At 38.6% G+C, this 7,527-nt stretch overlaps 1 pseudogene; it reads left to right on the top strand.

Annotated features, from left to right (window-relative positions):
* Positions 1 to 4,929: 4,929 nt before the first annotated feature.
* On the top strand, positions 4,930 to 6,422 carry LOC139906454 (piggyBac transposable element-derived protein 3-like; annotated as a pseudogene).
* Positions 6,423 to 7,527: the final 1,105 nt, after the last annotated feature.

The following is a 7,527-nucleotide window of genomic DNA, read 5'->3' as shown; positions in this document are numbered from 1 at the left end:
GTCAGGTGATCTCTCAGGATAATATACTTGTGAAATGATGATATTGGAGCAGTCCTTAAACGATTAAGCATCATCACGGCCCTCTTAGAGGGGGACAACCTTAATAAACCTTTAGAGGAGAAGTTGAGCCCAGGGTACTTATAAAAGTCCTCTGATTTCAGTTGAGGCATACAAGTATCCCCACCTTAATCGTGGACTCAAGATCAACTACGAATCTCTTTTGACTACGTAGTCCCTTAATTGTAAGGCTGGCGCATTTAGCTGCATTGGGTGTCAAACCAACACAGCAACGTAAGAGTTTACCGAGGCCTTTAGGCCATTACTGGTAGAGGATATCAACACTATGTCATCGGCAAATAGTAAGCACGATAGCTCATCTCCATTCAACCGAAATGGACTATGGGAAATCATATCCTCCAAGACCATATCAATGACCAGATTAAAGACTAACCCGGAGATTGGATCGCCCTGGAGGATACCCGAACCATAACCCACTTCAGTCAAGTTATTGAACTCCGTCTAGGCATGCAACAGGACGTAAGACAGATAATTGGTAATCTCTTGTGGAACCCCAGCCTTGGTGAGTGCACGCACGATTGACTGGTGGTTCACAGAGTCAAAAGCCTTCCTGATATCAAAGAAAGCCAAAGAGATGGACTCAAAAGACCTCTTAGAATGCCGAATGGCCTCATCAAGCACATAAGTGTTTTCTGAGATACCATCAACCTTGCTAAAGGCCTTCTGGACCCTGGCGTATGGTACAATCCTCAACCTCTTCTCTAGGATCCTATGTAGGACTCGAGTTACATGAGGGAGGACCATAAGGGGCCTAAAGTCAGACCATGCTGTTGGGGTGGGAGTCTTTGGGATGAACATTGTTTTTGCCTTCAGTAAAACGTCCGGCAATGATCCCCTAAGAAGTGCAGAGTTAAATACTGACACAAGCCACTCTTTATCTATATTATAGGTAGCTGCACCGTTCCATCCAAGGGGGGTCCTTCCCCGCATTTCTAGATGGGAGAGCTTTTCTGACTTCCTCTAGAGGGATGGGTGCTAACAATGATACGTACACTTGGAGTGGTTCTGGTACATTGCGTTCATCGCTCTGGGAGGGACGCTCAAAGTAGGTTTTCCAGGAAGCAGCAAACACAGCTGGCATCTTGTTATTGGCATCAAGGGGGTCACCTTATAGTATGGCTCGTGCGGTCTTAGGGAAGTCCCAATTAAGGGACTTTGCACAGGTCGACCTCGCGGTTGAGGAGGGTGTTATCCGTCGAGGTCGTACATCAGTTGCCCTACCCTTTCTCAACCCAACATTGGATTCCACAATAACCTTAAGTAGGTCATTGAAATTAGGCCAAGGTTGTCGGATTAATAGCTCAGACGGGCTCCTGATGAGTGTGTCATTAATGGGGTTTCTATACTCCCGCCTCAACAGCTTTAAGCCATTAGTCTCCATAGGTCGTTTAATTTCGCGTCTACGTCCAGCAATGCCATTAAGAGTTGACATCTCAGCAGGACGTGTCAATATGGTAGTGCCTTCATTCCTCAAGGATTCCTGAGAATCAATAAAAGGATTAAGCACAGGAGATGTTTCAAGGTCAATCACCTCTGTAGGCCCTTGAGGGGCAGCAGGTGAGTCAGTCGCAGACACAGATGTGTCTGTAGTAATGTATGCACAACGTGAACTGACAGAAGAGTCACTTGACAATTCAGTTGTGGTATTCTCAAGCCTTCTTTGAGCAGAAATGGCCAACTTTACTTTCTTTAAGTGGTCTGGATTCTGAAGGCGTTTTATGACAGATCGTCTCGGACTATAGGAGAACTTCATGCAGACATGATCCCTCATATCATCCTCAGATTTGTCAGGGAAGTCCCGAATGAACTGTATTGCTGTGTTTGCCAGCAGTTCGATTTCGGCTTTATAATCAACGCAGGGTTAATGCATTTTATAAGGGATGTGTCATTAAGTTATCTGCTGCTTCAAAAGAAGATGGCAGAAATCGAAAGATCCTTGGAAATGGTAGATAACAGTTAAAAAAAGTAATCACAGAGGATGGGGTAAACCACTATCACCCATCCACAATTGCAGTTGATGAATTTCTCAGAATGGATGAGGGGATGTATATAATTACCAAATAAAAAATAGCACGCTTTAAATCGGTAGATTGGGTAAAAAATGCAAGCCCACATCTTACAAGGCCCTAGGGTACTCGGAGCTATGTCCTTCATAATATAATAATAATTTTTTAAGTATATAAATTTTGCGATACAGTACTTTTTTAGGTTAATAAAATTTATATCTATAAATTTGACAATTTCAATACACACTTATCTAGGTGATACGTATATCTTCATGTTAATTTTATTATTTTTTTAAATTATATAATAGAATAATTATACATTATGGATATTGAACATTGGACTTTTAAATTTCCTTCTTATTGGAAAATAGATACAATAGATTATTGAAATGAAATTTATAAAGAAAGTTCCTGGACTCAAATTTCTATAAATATAAAAATTATCATTAATATTTAGATGGAAATGGATCCATTCGAACAAAATTGAATATACAAAGGACAGTGAGACTTGAAGAGACTTGAGTATTAATTCATCATCTTAACCGTAGGATGCAAGATTTTCATAGGAGTAAACAATGTGAAGTTTCCCTAAAACATAGATTTGCCTTCTAAAATTTGTACTATTTCTAAATTCTCTGTTATGGACGTTAGATGAACCACCAAGTTGTAGTTGTTTTATATTCCATAGACGGGCATTATAGTAGTTATACGGCAAATAGCAGATGAAATATCAAGGTTTTCACACATCAGTCCCCTTAGTAAGACTGTCAGGTGCAAGTACCTTGGACAACCTTTTGTGCTAAGTGCTAGCCTCTCAGAATACCTTCGGATTCGTCTTCGCCATTTGAACAACCTTCAGGTCTCCTCTGTAAAAAGCTGTACGTCATCAGAATATTCCTACTGCCGAAGTATATTCATGCTCTGACTAAAGGCAACATTGAGCTTAGAGAGGCCAAGATCAGCAACAAGGTGCTTAGGACGTGGCTCAAGAAATACTTCCGTCTTCGATGGACCCCAAACTGTTTTTTCGAAATGAAAGTCAAGAATGGTGGAATGGGTTTCTGTTCTTTTGTTCAGCGAGCGGCTGAGCAGAAGTATAGAGTCCATTTGAGTCTGGGAAAGAATGATCTGGGGTAACTGAAGCATTTTCTTGAAGTGGATTTAAGAGACTCGACTGGTAGCATAATAAAATCTTCTGCTCCTTTGAGTGAGCGGCTTCACAGTGCATAGAGAATGAGTAAGTTTAACGTTGCAAGGGGCCTTCACCTTGCCCACAAGGGGTGCCTTACTGGACGTTTCCTCACGGAGACTGAGTTAAATTTGCCTGTTTCTGTTCTGCGCATGGCCCTCAAAGTGCAGTCGGGTGCGCTTGAGACTGAGGTTTGGAAAGCTGTCGTCAACAAAAGAGGAGGACTAAGCATATGTAGAACATGTGGCTCGGCTCCACCCACGCTGAGGCATGTGCTTCAAGTATGATAAGGGGTTCAGGAAAAAGAAGGGAGAGACATAATAACATGGTTCGTGGAATAGCAAAGGCTCTTAAGGAGGACGGATGGTTCGTTGAGCAGGAACAAGTTGTTGGTGCTGAGTTTGGTTTTGTTTTGAGCCCCGACCTCATGGCTGTAAAAGGCAATGTGGCCGCTATCATTAACCCGGCTATTATAGGTGATCTTTTATCTCTGGATCGTGTCTACAGAGCAAAGAAGTTCAAATTTAATAAGTCATTGTCCCGTGGAAGCCTCAGTCAGATTAATGGCTTTGAAAAACATGAAGTGCTACATGTAATCCCTTTAATCATGAACCTCTGAGGCACTTATTGTAAGAGGTAGGTTCACGATTGGAAGGCTAAGTTGGGTCAACCGATTAGGCCACTTCTTTGGAATCAGGTCTACATTTTATGCTTCCAGTATCGAATGTGGCAAGACTCCATGGTGAATGAAAGTGATGATTTGGTGAACACCAGAGACGGTAGGTTAAGTATTGCCTTTGACTAGTAATCGTTGAGTCACTCGAAATTTCACTAAAGATCATCTAATCAAGTTTTCGGTTTGTATACTTCGAGGGTCGAGGTGCCTGAGACACAAAAATGCAGTAGTCTGTCTACAATGAAGTTTTATGACGCATATATCTTCCCTGTATGAGAACTTCCAAAATGAGAGGTAAGTTTTTCTTATGTTTTCATTTCTATCACCCCTGCCATTGAGACTTGTCAGTTTTAAATAGAAAAGTGAAACATGCATGATAAAGAGCTTACGATACCCGAAGGGGAAGTAATGCCTAGGCAGCGTTTATTGAGCGTTCCGGATGTTCCGGTAGCAGGATTGAACCATTCAGGAGGCCCAGTTCTAAAGGAGTTTTTGTAAATTGTCTTAAGTGCTTCAAACTTACGATGCAGAGTGATACTCCTTTGAATAAAAATCACTGTCAATCCGTTATATGAACATGATTTTTCAATTCATATTTGTTATTATGATTTAATAATTCACATACATCATTGCATATATGTAAATTGTTATTTTATATTTATATATACAGTAAAGGCAAATTGTCTTACTATGTGTTATAAACTATTTTAAACATAGTTTATTATAACAATACTTAGAATGACTGCATAACATATACCTAAACAAAATTGTGCTACATAATAGTTATATTTATAAAATATTATTATGTTTTCTGAATTATATAGAGGCAAGAGATCTCAGACGATAAATGTACTTACAAGTGTTGTTAAAAATAGTGATATGTCAAATAATGAATTTTGATAAGACATGATAGAACAATCCCCAGAAAGAGATGAAGGATCTATTACTCCAGAAAGACTTGAAAGTTCGGATAATTTACTATGGAAAGATTTGATGAATCTTCAGGTGTAGTTGAAACTCATGAGCCAGAAATTGCTGATGCTATAGATGGAAGAGGAAGGACACAGGATAATAGTAGTAAATGGAACTTCTATTCTGAATGGGGAAACTAAAATCCCATAATTTCTTGGTCCAGAACTTCCATCTTCTTTTGATATACTTAATCCACTACAGTACTTCACGCAGTTTCTATTCTGATGGTTTTTTAGATTTGTTAGGCAGAGAAACTAATTTATATTCAGCCCAGAACATCAATAAACCACTAAATATTACACTCATGTAACAAGAACAATGGATTGGATTAGTATTCTACTTCTCCATCAGCAAGCTGCCCAATACAACAATGCACTGAAATAAAAATTTATCGCAATGACTGATATAGCTAGAGAAATAATGGGTCGTGACAGATTTGAGGCAATAAAAATTAATTTTCACATGGTAGACAACTCTCTACGACAAAATGGTTTAATCAATTCTGACACGTTTTTGGAAGATACGGCCAATGATTAATAATCGAAGAGAAAAGTTTCAAACAATTCCGCAGATACAGAATCTATGTGTGGATGAGCAACTAGTTCCTTTCAAAGGAAAGTTCGTCCATGAAAGAGTATATTCCAAGGAAGCCAAAAAATGGGATAAAAGTTCTTTCTTCTATCAGATTCTAAACGCATGACCTACGACTTCATCCCCTACATAGGGAAATTTAAACCAGTAGACGATCCTTCTGTACCAGACCTCAAACAATGTGCCAACATTGTTCTGCATTTGGCTCAAACTATCCCAACAAATATAAACCACCTTCTCTTCTTCAATAATTGGTTCACTTCATTATCAATACTGGAGCATCTAGCAAGTCGGGATATATGGTGCTGTGGAACGGTAAGACCACCAAGATTAGTGGGTATGCCAAAAAATAACAAATGCCAAAAACGGATTCTGAAAAATGGCAGGGGTGCATACGAAAGTGCAAAAATTATACAGGATAATCCAGAAACTGTTTATGTAAAATGGCTCGACAATAAGGTAGTAAATGTGATTTCAACTTTTGCTAGAATAGAATTACAGTACGGTCAAAGAAATACTATACGAAGTTGATATTGCACATGACTGATATGACCGTTGTAAATTCATGGCTAATGTACAGAAGAGATGCTGATAACTTGAATTTACCGACAAAAGAAATAATGTCATTAGGTACTTTCAAACTACTTCTTGCCTTCGACTTGAAAAGACAAAGAAAAGAGGTAGACCTTTATCATCTGAGAGTCCATATGCCTCCAAAAAGTGTTGCTCTCGCCCATCAGATCTGTTGCACAAGGATGGAATTATTGGACACTTACCAATGTTCGAAAGCAAAAGAACCCGATGCATGAAAGCAAACTGTGATGGGAGGACAAACATTATTTTCGAAAAGTGCAAGATCAATCTTTGTATAAACAATAAAGCTAACTGCTTCAAGTCGTACCATAGTTAATTATCTTTGAATATTACTACACTATTTCTTTATAATACTTGAACTACACTAATACACAATATATATATATATATACAATATAATGTACACTCATCAATGGTAAATAGAAATACAAATATTTTTTTAATTACAGAATACGTGATCTTTTTTGCAATGATACTTAAAAAATAATATATTATTAATTATATGATTTTAATTTGGTACCTTCCATTAGCAAGTGCTTTGCTGTGGTTTTGGTAACAAAAAAATGAGATAGATCCGGTTACCTTGCTATTGCAACTGTATTTAGAGGTCATGGGGTAATATACTATTTTGCAATACCTTTCCTTCAAAACTCCCCCCGCCTCAACCCCTTTTAAGTTCTAAAGCACAACCCACATGGTTGGGCTTTCTGTGGTGATTGTAGATATCAATGTCCGCCTTGTTCTTATCAGCACTATTTGACTTTTTTCCTTCTTTTTTCATGGCCATACTTCTAAAATTTCATTCTACTATTTTTATCATGGTCCATGAATGACTCTTTGTAATTTGTATATATTTTTCATATGTTAAAATGAAAAAAATATGTGTTTAATTGTGTGAAGGGTAACATGTTGGGAACGGCTGTCCGTGGCGGGACCCTAAATAAAATGAATTTGTATAAGAGAATATAAAAGCTAAAAACAACTAAAGGTTTGCGACCCTTTTCACCCATTCTTAAAGTGGAGGATAGCCTCCTTAAGGGGGGTAGTAAAAAAACAACTAATAAAAAAGCAGTAATATTTTCATTATATAATGAATTTGGGACCTGTCGAGGTTCTGTTGGAGGAGCTGCAGACAGTGTGTCGATACAAAATGAGAGATGTTTTAAGTGTGTTAACGGAAACAGATTGTTTGCCGGTTGACTTTGTTAAGGGTAAGACGACTCTTATTCCAAAGAAGGAGGATGCTCGGAACCGCATCGGACTTTCGTCCGATCACCGTGACTAACCATATGTTGCGTTGTTTTCATAAGGCTTTAGCAAGTGTACTCCCTGTCGGAGGAATATCAACTCGCTAAGAAATCCTAGGGCTGGCTAGACTTTCTAAGAAAGAGAAAGATCCCGTAGGGGATCGTTTCTTATAT

This window comes from Lepeophtheirus salmonis, chromosome 10 (assembly GCF_016086655.4).
Source record: "Lepeophtheirus salmonis chromosome 10, UVic_Lsal_1.4, whole genome shotgun sequence".
Classification (NCBI taxonomy): domain Eukaryota; kingdom Metazoa; phylum Arthropoda; class Copepoda; order Siphonostomatoida; family Caligidae; genus Lepeophtheirus; species Lepeophtheirus salmonis.
The sequence above is the reverse complement of the archived record's forward strand: the minus strand, read 5'-3'. Positions and strand labels throughout refer to the sequence as shown.